Source organism: Parasteatoda tepidariorum, chromosome 6 (genome assembly GCF_982258835.1).
Source record: "Parasteatoda tepidariorum strain Cologne lab strain chromosome 6, Ptep-v5.0, whole genome shotgun sequence".
Classification (NCBI taxonomy): Eukaryota; Metazoa; Arthropoda; class Arachnida; order Araneae; family Theridiidae; genus Parasteatoda; species Parasteatoda tepidariorum.
Genome location: NC_141760.1, coordinates 47085234 through 47097449, shown reverse-complemented (window position 1 = coordinate 47097449; position 12216 = coordinate 47085234). Strand labels below are relative to the sequence as shown.

Below are 12216 nucleotides of genomic sequence, written 5' to 3'. Positions count from 1 at the left end.
AGAATAGAAAACTTCGGCCCTTCGCAACAGTACTGTCTGTAAATGGCCCTCAAAAGTGCTGTGGTAATAACTTAAGTAATTGCTTTACCAATTATAGATATTTTTTTTTTATATTGTATGAATTTCTTAATAATAAATCTCATATCAGTAGATAAATCCTCAAAAATAAGTTCACAATTTGTTGCGAGATTAAAAACCAGAATGCATTTTATTTAATAAAATAATTTTAAAAAATTTAAAAAAGAACAACTTTTCTGTGGGTTAGCATGAAAAAGTAATAAGCGAAATATGAGTAACTTATACAAATCGAGTTTACAGTCTTGGCTAATTTTACCTAATGCTCCTCCTAAAATGAGCGATAGGAATTTTTTATAAAATTATAAAATTTTTAAAGAATGCAAATGAAAAGTCTATCATTTTCAAATAACATCCTAATAAACCACTGACTTTTCTTCTGCTTTCTTTTAAAACTTTACGAAAAATTCCTGCAACACATTGAGATAAACTTTACATAAAATGAACATAATACCTGGAAAATTAGACAAAACTTTTGTAAAACTCGGTTTTTATAAGTTTCACGCAATATTTTATTTATTACTTTTTCATGTAGATCCATAGAAAAGTTGTTTTTCCTTAAAATTTTTTAATTTTTTTATTTAATACCTATTTGTCTTACTATACATAAAGTCTTTGAAAAAAAAATTTCACCTTTTTTTTCAGAAACACGTTTTGAAATCACAACTAAAACAAAATAAAGAAAAGTTGAAAAAATAAACGAACATAAGAAGTCTCACTATATTTTGTGATAAATACTGCATTGTTCAATATGTTCAAATAGACCATTTAAGTAGTACCTTCCATATGGCTACTCTAGTCATCTTGTGTGAAAATATGTACTTTTTATCATTTCAATCCTTAAACGAACCTATTATTTGTTTTTCCTTTATGCATCGGTGTCCCATAAAATGGCTTAGAAGTAAAATATTTGTGTTGCGGAAAAACAACTTATATGGGACACGGTCCAGCAGAGACTCTGCCTGCACTGTAAGAAATTTATTGATCAAATTACAATTTAAAGTACCGGCTCTTTGAATGCATAATTCGTAAAAAGCATTTTACCGTAAAATGTTATATCTTAATTTTTACAGTAATGTTTATTTAATTAGAGTGATTCAGTGATTTTACGTAATTATTACCGTAAAAATTATGGCATATCAGATTTTGCGCTGATAAAAATGGATTTTACGGTACCCGGAACCCCGGGTGCCAGTGTTTCTTTCCCCCATAATTTGATCTGGAATATTTTACAGAATAGTCACTAAAAGACCTACAGTTGAATTATTTTAGTAATTTTGTAATAAATGTTCAAAGGAAACTTTTTCGTACTTTAGACAAATATTTACTGTTACACAACAGGATAGAAAAATTTGAAGAAAGAGAGTTTGTTCAAATTTCAGATGCTGTGATAGGAGTTATTTTGTGGTTCTAAGGTGCATTTTTAAAATTAAAGTGATTTATAATTCAAACAAATTTTTAGTTTCATACAAATTTAAAAGTTACTAAATATTTATAATTGGAATAACCTGCATTTGACTAGAAATTATTATTATTAATATTATTTTTGCAAAACCAAATTGATAAATATTTTAATTGATAAATAATTGATTGATAAATAATTGATAAAAATCGAATTGTTAAATATTTTAATGCAAAAGGGATGGGAAATGACTTTCGTGTAATATTCGCAATCGTCAGGAAGGTTTTTCGCCGACATCCTGGTAAGTCCAGATTTTTAAAAAAAGAAAATATGGCTTTTTCTTCAGAATTTTTTCCTTCGTGTCTGTAAAAGAAAAAAAAAGAGAAAAAAAGATTTCTAAGACTTGAATAGGGACATGTTTCAAAAAACGTTGCAATATAACGCAAAAAAAAATTTAAATAATAAATAAATAAAAATACAATCTATAAATTTTATTGATTTTTCTCTTCTCTGAAGTTAAATACTGTAATTTAAAAAAAGGTGATGTATTTATTTCTTTTCAACAGATACTTCTTAACATTTCGCCTTGCCCGAAGGCAGGTGAATGTATTGTTAAGTTTCAACTTCTATGGGAAAAACAAAAAGCTGTTTCATTTTTACCGAAACAATTTGCCAATGATTTTGGTAAAATGAACGATAAAATATGGTTTTATAATATGTGTTAAAATTTCATAATTTCCTCGTGATACCTTAGAACATGGTATAAAAACCATATGTTTAGTTATATTTACTTTCCAGTTTTGCATTTTTACTAAATGTGCGATAATTAGAACTATAATTTTAAAAACCAGAATTTCCAGAAAACCGATACCACATGAACGAAAAGATTACCAAATTAACGGTTTAAATACCATATAGTTTAGTTTTATTAACAGAATTCTGATTTTTTTTTTTGCCATAAATGTCATTACCATACAATACGGCTATTTCATCAGAATTTTTTCTCCATGTATGTTAAAAAAAGAAAGAAAAAAGATTGTTAGGACTTAAAAGGGGAAATATTTCAAAAAACGCTGCACTATAACGCTAAAAAAGAAATAAATAAAAATACAATCTATAAATTTTATTGATTTTTCTCCTCTCTGAAGTTAAATACTGTAAAAAAAAAGGTTATGTATTTATTTCTTTTTAACAGATACTTCTTAACATTTCGTCTTGCCCGAAGGCGGGTGAATGTATTGTTAAGCTTAGATTGGTTTGCTTTTCACGTTGAAAAAGGATTTGTATCGGGTACACGTTTCGACTTTACTGAGAATTATTGCTCAAAGCAAGAAATGAGCTGAAAAACGATCACGCTTTTTAAGCTAAATGTTCATAATCACTTTAAAAAAATATGTTCGTCGAAAAAATTATTCCAAGAAGGGGGAAAAAGGAATCCTTTCAAAAATTAATTAAAACACAGTTTTTTGAGTTGATAATTTTTTTTTTCGTCGCTTCCGCATGTGATTTTGAAGCCGAAGGCGGCTATCATATGCTTCAAGAACAGGTGTAACTCGTAAAAATATATTCTAAAAACGGCGCCAAAAACGCCATTTTCTTTGAGAGGAATGACAGCTCTACAACCATTACAATAATAATAAAAAGTGATTAATATTTTGAGCCTCCCATGAGGAAAAGAGGAAAAAAAGCGGGAGAACAAATATAAAAAACCTCCCATCTACCTCGTGTCACTCTCAAAGTCATAAATGAAAAAGAACAGCGGGAAAAAAAATTAAAAAAATGAAGCGGGAAATATTTTCTTCGAAAAGCCAAACGATGCAGAAAACGCGCGAACCGAAACAACGGCAAAATCACGTGGCTTAAGGAACGACGTCAGGAACAGAACCCCTTTTCGATGAAAGAAAAACTTTTTCGGACAAAATTTTCTTTGCCATATTAATCATTTTTTTCTCCTAATTATCGCTTGCTTTTTCCCATATTTCTCTCCAATCACAGCAGCGTAAACCGGTTCGAGCGACAATTAGTTTTTAATCTTCCATATTCGACCGACATTACCGACACGAGAGCGAAAGAGAAAGAATTAAGAAAAGAAAGAAAAAAAAAAAAAACTTCTTCCGAATAAAAAAAAAAGTTGGAGGGAAGAAAAGTCGAACGCAAAAGGTGACGTTTCGCGTAATTTTAATTCCAGCTGTCATTTCGGTAGATTACAGCACTCTCTACCCCCTATCCTCAATTCACCACCCCCATGTCTTTCGTTTGGTAATGAACTTATACTCAGACGGGGGAAAGGGGTGATTTCCCGATCCCCCATCCCTTTCAGATATGGATAAAAGCCGAACATCTTTTCTCAAGAGAAATTCTTTAATTTAAACCCTGCCGAATTTCCTGATCAATATCCAGAAATGAGTTCTTGCCCCTGAAATGCAGACGATTCTTGTAGGTGTGCAATCATGTCTTTTCCTTTTTGATATTAATGAATCACCAAACTTTCATTTCGCGCTCCCCTCCAAAACATCCACCCCCACGAAATTTGTTCGTTTTCTCCTTCTATCTCCGTATTCTACTCTTCAAGATTGAAATACCGTAATTCGAGTATATTTCGAGAAAACCTTTTCGCTGTGCAAACCTGATTGAGAAAAATCCTTAAGTCCCCCCCCGACCCCCTGAACTTTCCCTTATTCTACCTTTTGAGATCAAATTGGGGCAAAATATCGTCTTTTTAAAATATTCCGACAAATTGTGATTTCTCGGATGTGGTGGATGAAGATAGGGAAATGAAATAACGGAGAAAAAAAATAAACTAAATTAAAAAAAAAAGGTGAAGTTGTTCCTTTTTAATTCTAATGAGATATCCGGAAATTTTGCGTTTAGTAGAAAACATGGTTAATTCAAGTAAAATAAGAAATAAATTTGAAAAAAGGACATATTTATTTAGCATTCAACAGGTTTCTATCAAATGCAAAAATCAGAATGCGTATGAAAAACTCATATTCTCAATCTTTAAATTCTCAAAATTGAAGTTTGGTTGAATGATCTTTATTTTTCAAAGAGAACTACTTTCGAAAAATGCTGTATTAACATCGACAAATGAACTCGCCACAGTTAAAATTGTTCTAAAGTATAACACTTATGAATTTTAAGTTTTGAGACGATAAATTTCTTAATTTTCAACAAGTTATAATATTTCATGAAATGTAGTTTACAATTATCTTTTAATATTTTTTCTTGTTACTTTTATAAGGGTTGCCTGAAATGAAAGTGAAGTTTACAAATGTCATAAATACATTAACGATAGCACAACTACTTTTCTGATTTACAGGAAAGTTGAGGGCACCACAGACAGTGTATAACTGATTAATCTGCTTATATGAAGCGATTTAAAGTAAACAGAACAACACTAATCAGTTCAATCACGCTAAGTAGTACGATCACAGAAGGTGGTTGTTGCCCCATTCGTTTACTTAAGTCAGACAAAGGCTGCGCAAATATCACGAGTCGCATCTCTTCGATTACCTTTAATTAAGATCAAGAATAGCAATGGATTCATTGAAATCATAGCATTTGCTTGCTCTGAGTCTTAGCAGATTCAATATTCATGCAACATCCTCACGAAAATATTTATACCATTCGTTGACAGAGTTTAGTGTTCGCAATAAATAGTAAACATTCTATCGTAAATGTTGGCATTACGCTGTAAAAATTTCTGCATCAAATTACGGCAAAAAGTAGCATCATGAGGTCTGCATTCGTAAAATCCATTTTACTGTAATATCCATTTTACGGTAAAATCTTATACCTTATGTTTTACTATAATATTTATTTTATTACAGTGATTCAGCGATTTCACTTTAAAAATTACGTTACATCAGGTTTTTTTTGTTCCGCAAAATTTTATGGTAAAAAGTATTGGCACTCTGAGTGCCGATGATTCTTGCCGGAATTTATTTTTAGTATACGCTCACCATTTGTCATTAAAAATCGTACAACTGCGCGTTAGTTTAGTTCAGGAGGCATCCATCCAAGCATGGCTTTGCATTCACTTCAAATGCTCTCATGTTTACTTGTTAATCAATCATATGCAATCTACAAAAAACTCCTTTTAATTTAATTTGCGACTCTGGATGATAGCAATGCTTCCACACCTGCCCACTTTTTATTTGAACAATTCTTACAGTGCTACAGTTTCACTTGGTTTGAATTCAATGGTGATAATTACTATTAACTTTTGAGTTCCCTCTCCATAATGTTTCTTCATACTCAACATGAACATTAGTTGAAGAAAGGAAAAAGAAAAATATTTGAAAAGAATTTCGCTGTGTCAAAACCATTTCGCTGAAAATATTTTCTGCAAAATCAGTTTCCCTCGATACAGATAATATTATTTTTCGGAGCTAAATTTAAACTTATAAACTGCATTCCTTTTCAATCCATTAATGGGTATTTTAGAAGAGTAAGCTTAAGTCACAGGAAGAGTTTACCAATTTCTCATTCATTACAATTAAATTCTGCTCTGAATGATCTGAGTTCTTTGTAGGAAATTATTCTATAACCTCACCTTGATTCCTCTTCGTGGTTAGCTTATTTTTTCCGACCTAGCACCATAAACATTTTTCTTTCTATTATAGTAAATAGGAGCTAAGTAGTATTTCTACATACAAAACCAGTCAAGAAATATTTTGACATGCTGCCAAAGGTATATTTCAAACATATTGCAGAGGCGTTTCTAAACGTTAGTTTGGACATGTTAAAAAGTTGTTAGGTATCCATACAGATATGATACGATGTTGTAATTTATACTAACTCACTGATTACCAGTCTAAAAAATATTCACCATGCAAAATCGAAATGGAATTTATGCTAGTAGTTTTAATGTAAATGTTTATTCTTAAGCAAATTTCTGCTCTCCATAACGTTCTCTCAACTTCACATCAAATAATTTCTTTTCTTATATAAGCTTTATATCTAGTATTTTTTTTAACTTATTTCGGAATTTCTCACCTGGTCTTGCTTCGAATTCTACATTATTTTTTCAAAAAATTCTTTATTCAGATTTACCATATAATAGTGTTTTAAGAGCCCCAAATGTCGGTCGTAACTATTGAAAATATCTTCTTTACCACTAATCACGTTTTTAAAAATTAAAAAAAGTCATTAACTTCTATTTGATCATATAGCGATTCTCTTCGTGGACGAATTTTAATTTTATAAATAAGTTTTAGCCAGCTCTTAATATAATAGATTGAATATTTCACGAATTAATAAAACGTATTTCTTATGCTAAAAAGTCATTAATTTTAATTTGATTATTTAGAATTCCTCTTCCCGCAAATAAAAAGAGTTTTAAGTTGATAAGCTGGTTTTAAGACACATGAAAAGATTAAGCATGAAGGAAAATTAATAATTTATAAGTAAAATCCAAAAACTGATTTCAGTATATAGGCTCACAAAGACTTGTTGGGGCCATCTTTTCCTGAGGTTTTTTCCCCATCTAGATTACATCTTTTAGACACTTACTTTTAAATAATACTTTAATACTTTTAAAAGAAAACAAAAGTCGATATGTTTTAAGCACTCTGAAATAGGCACCCATTCTAGCAAACTTACAGTTTCAATGTTACCAAAACTAATTCCACCCCAATCGCATCAGCTCATCTTGATGCCCTGGAATCTTGTTTTATTCATTACATTATGAATACTTTCGTTAACGACATTAGTTCCTTTCCACTTCTCCACAGAGCGTGAAAATGCATTTTACCCTGATTCTTCTATGTTGACCGCAATGGTTTTCATCATGTTTCTTCATCTTTATTTTGTTTTACTCTCGGCTACTACGGATTTTCTAGTTTTGCTTCACATCTTTCTTTTTAAATTTTTTGTTGGCAACTTTAAGTTTTATATTTCAAATCACTTTTGTTTCTTCTCATTTGCATTTGGTAAGTCTTGAGAATGGGTGCCTACTTTTGAACGTTTGAAACATATCGACTTTTATTTCTATCTGCATGCTTTTGAAGCTAATGAAGTTTTTTTTTAATCAAGTATTATTTTACCGCTCCACTTTTTTGGGATTATGTGCATTTGTCTCATTTGTGGCGATCAGCTACTAACATAAGAGACAACATTCAATACCATACAAGCAACTTTCGCATATTTTGCTAAGCATATCAATGATTTTCTTAATGTGAACTAAAAACCAAAATTCATAATTTTCAAGCACACATTTAGCAAGAATTTTCGAAAATCAAAAACTGATGCTTCTTACTGAAGTAATACTGTCCTTTTTCTTTTGCATCTAAACCTTTTTAATTATTTTTCTTGTAATTTGAATTATTTGCAATCTATTGTTTAATTTTTCCAACATAAATTAAATTCCAATGCTTACAAATAAATATGCATTCAAAATTTCTCCCAAAAAAATTAATTCGGCTCAAAAATATAATTTTTTTCCCAATTATCCAGATAAAGTTAGGAAAAATAAAGTTTACTTAAACTTCTAATGTTTAAAAAACGAAATTCATCCACACGCATCTAAAATGATTTTATAAAGAAAATATAGCCAATAAACTTAATTGAATTTTTTTCTACGTAACTTTCATTAATTTTTTTTCTCTTGTCGGAGAAAAACTTTAAACGACCCTAAGGTGTCATTTAAGTTTTTCTTTGACATATTTCACTTTTCACGGTACCCAAACAAAATATCATCGCTCATTCTTTTTTTCCCTCAACCAATACTTAGAATATATATGGGATTTCAATTATTTATTTGACGTTCCGCGAATAAATAAAGACACACGTACTACCAATGCCAATCAATGGGCACTTAAGCATGCTTGATGCTATTAAAATCTTAACGCCTCGTCACGCTCATCACGAGGCGCGCCAAAAAAATCCTCCCATCGCCAATCTCCTTTGAAAAAAAAAACTGGAAGGGGAAAAAAATCCAATCTTCCCACTAATATTAGGAGAAAATTTTTTTGGGCTTTGATCGTTGCACATTAAACCCCTTTTTACACTTTTTGATTTTCATCGCTTCTTAATTTTTTCCCTCCCATTGTCCCCCTGAAAAGGGATTTTTGCAGCTTTTCTGCTTCGGCGCATTTATTCGCGGTACTGAGAAGGTTGCGATGCGAAAATATGTTTTCATTGACGAAAGACAAGCGGATCCATTAGAGGCCATCCAGAAAAGAGGAGTCAGAAATCCGTGAAGGATTTTTCCCTAGTCGAAGATTTCCAAGGAGAAGAAAAAAATTGGAGAAAAAAATTGGGAAAGATGAAAGAAAAATGATGGCATTGAAATAAAGAGACATTGTATTTCATTCCATATTTAGGATAAGAACACGATAAACCACAAGTTCGAGAAGTGTAATGTTAGAACATGGAAAGTAATATCTGCATGAAAGTTTACAGGTATATCAGTTAATAAAGTTTAAATGATTTTTTTCAGTTAAGAAAGTAGTTAACGAAAATTAACAATTTAATTGAAAGATGGTTTTATAACTACACTGACTATACGTTGAGGTAGGTTCATAATTTACGTCACCCTAGAGCTGCACAACGGACTATTAGCGATGGTGTGGGAAATATCTCCAAGGATGATCTGAAGACATGCCATCACAATTTTGATCCTCTGCAGAGTGGATGGCTCCCCCGTATTGGTAATCCGGTGACCTGAGCATGAAGTTGAGCACTTTACGGAAGAAAAGTTTAACGAAGACTGTTACCGAGCACCACCGGCCCCTACTCAGGCTTACCAAAGTGATAACCCATCCGCTTACTGACCGCAGGCCAAATATACGTTGAACCTCAAGTATTGTGAAAATTTGAAGCAAACTTTATAAGGTACTGAGATGAACTATATTATCGCGCAAATCAAACCATCTTAAACTTGATAACATGATACTATGGTTCATCTTATCGGATATATAGTTTTATATAACACTTTATTAAGGTTTCAACAAACATAAGATGACCAAATATCTAAACCATGATTTGAGGACAAATCAACGGAGAGTCATTAAAACATTTTACGATTTGGGGTGCGATCAACACCCAGATATTTATGGAAAATATTAATTTCTAAGTGCAGCAAAAAAAAATTTTTTTTTGAAAAAGAGAGAAAATTAGAACTGATATCTGAAGCAGAACCATCTATTTCAAGCTTGATAACATTACTAAGTAATTTTGATATATTATATGATATTCTGGATTTGTTAAGCACTTGTAAAATGAGGATGTTCATGATTATTAGCTTAGTTTTTTTTAAAATTATTTTCATGCTTGTATGAAGCTTCCTTGAGTTAGTTATAGCATGGCTTTTCAATAGTATTCTCGTAAGACAAAATTATCTTATTTAATAAAACATACGCATTTCTGATTTTTTATTGCTGAAATTTTGCTGCATGAGAAAAACAATTATAGGTTTTCGGACAATTCGAAGACATATATCAGACAAATTTAAAGACACTTTCTGTCTTTAAAGACTTTCAAAGTTTTTGAGGATAGTTATTGGAATTCGAAGTTTTTCCTTAAGGTTTGAGGACATCTCTTCACTTTAAGCAAACCAGTACGATATTATTGTTTAAGACACCGATATTGTTATTCAACCATTCTGTCTCATAACCCCTGATATAATGCACAATAATTACCTGATACTCAGAAACAACTGATAGAAGATTAGAAACTTATATTGAGCATGCCTTAGTAACAATTCAAAGTTTTTATTTTAGCCAAAAAAAATTATTAGATCCGTTTGTAAGCAATTAGATGATCCGGTGATTTTAAGGCATGTATGTATCAGGGAAATTAAGGATTACTGCTAAACTTGCTAGCAGTTCCTCGGATATCTCGGAGCATTCTTTCATCAGTTTATAAAGTGTTTCAACAATAGTCAATCATTTCACTATTTTAAATGATAACAACGAAAAAACTATGTTTAATTGCACGCATAACCAAACTTAGCTATATTAGAATATTTTACGTCCAAGTTGGAAAAAAAACGTTTTTACTCAGCAAAATTAGGAAACCACCATTTCAAACAATTTAAGTACTCATAATATAAACTTGTTTTAATAAACATGAACAATATATGACAGAAACTATTTAAAAGAATTATTCTGAGTCAAATTGTTTGTTAGGAAACACGAAAACGATTTATGGAGCAAATAAATTTATAGCGTGATTAAAAATATGATGTGTTGTCTTAAGACACTCTTCAAGAAATTTCTCCAAAACCACTCAAAAATCTAAGTTTTAGTGGGATGAAGTTAGTATTCCTATGCTGTCATTTTTATTACATGCAAATCAATGGAGTAATCCTTCACTCCTTCAACAAAAGAGAGAATGCAATCTTTTGATAGATCATCTTCCTTCGGATATCCCAATCCATGACAAGTGGAAGAAAGATCGTTCCTTTTCCAAGTCGATCCAGTCATTAACATCCAAGTCCGGAAATTTGGTTTGTTTAAAAGGGGAAGAAGGAGCCAGCATTAGAAATTTATAGCCGAGTATGAAGTCATGCATGATTTGCCAAATCCGGTTCGCCGGATAAATTTTCTGAGATCCTCCGATGAATAAGTGGGTTGGATGGGGAAAGGGTCTTCGATTGTTGTCATCGGCGTGTGCTATTACCACGTGTGTTAATGATCTATATGGGAAGAATGCTGCTTGAATGAATTCATTTCTGCATCTAACCCTTTCGCGCCAAGACTTTCCCTCTCTCTCGATGGGGAGGAGGGGTAAGACGTCTCCAGGTCATCATTCCTTCTCTTAGTTAGCCATGGAGTCATTTATTGCTTTCCGTGCGAGTTGTCCTTTTGTCTAAGAAGATGACTGCAGTCATGGCGTCGCCGGCCATTGGCAAGTCAGCGAAAACATTTAATTACTCCCTCACACAATAGTTGTGGATGTTTTATTCATCATATATAGAAGACACATTCTCTTTCTAAAAGTTATCCCTTCTCCACTCTTCGGGGGGATGCATCGATGCGAGAGGGCATCTCCATGTCCTCTTTTGCAGAATAATGGTGCCTCCCTTTTCCTCTTCTGTGCCAGGTAAAAGAAAACAATGTTCCAAGCGTGCTAGAAGATTAGCGAGAGGTATGAATGTCGTTCTGAAGGGAGAGATGTGGAATTATGTCCAGATGAGGAGATATACGATATTGAGATGGGGCATAAGCGAGGCATGGGAATAAATAGGCACATTGCTAGAAAGAAAATCGGGTTGAATAAAATGGGGAAAAAACGTAACTTTTCGTTTGCGAATGGTAAAATTCTAAAAGGGTCCTCCTCATTAGCACTTTTTATGGCATTTCTTAAAACAATAACATGGAATGGGGATAGAGATTTCAAATCATTCATCTTCATAGTTCAATTCAAAGATAAAAGTAGCACGAGCTAAATAACAAGATCTCGTACGAGAAAAAAGTTCTCGACTTGAAGATGGTCATTATGATTGTTGGAATAAAATTTATTCGAACTAGCATCTAAAGTTAGTGAGGAAATTTTTATTATTGCAATAATAAGTACAAAAAATTTTGTCCACATTTCTTGATACTTAGTTAAAATATAAGATCGGTTAAAGTTAGCTTTGCAACTTATAAAATTCATTAAAATTGCCATGTACAGAAATTGTTGTTTTGGGTATTTTATTTGCACTGTAATGATTGTTACATTTAGAAAAGTCTTATGGCAATAAATTTTCTTTAATTAAGTCAGTGCTTCCCAATCAACTTTTGGTTATAGAA

The 12216-nt window shown here is 31.8% G+C and overlaps 1 protein-coding gene across 2 annotated transcripts in view; it reads right to left on the bottom strand.

Annotated features, from left to right (window-relative positions):
- LOC107451197 (homeobox protein cut-like 1) overlaps window positions 1-12216 on the bottom strand; it is a 579855-nt gene that overhangs the window by 373824 nt on the left and 193815 nt on the right. The gene's annotated exons all lie outside the window — the stretch shown is intronic.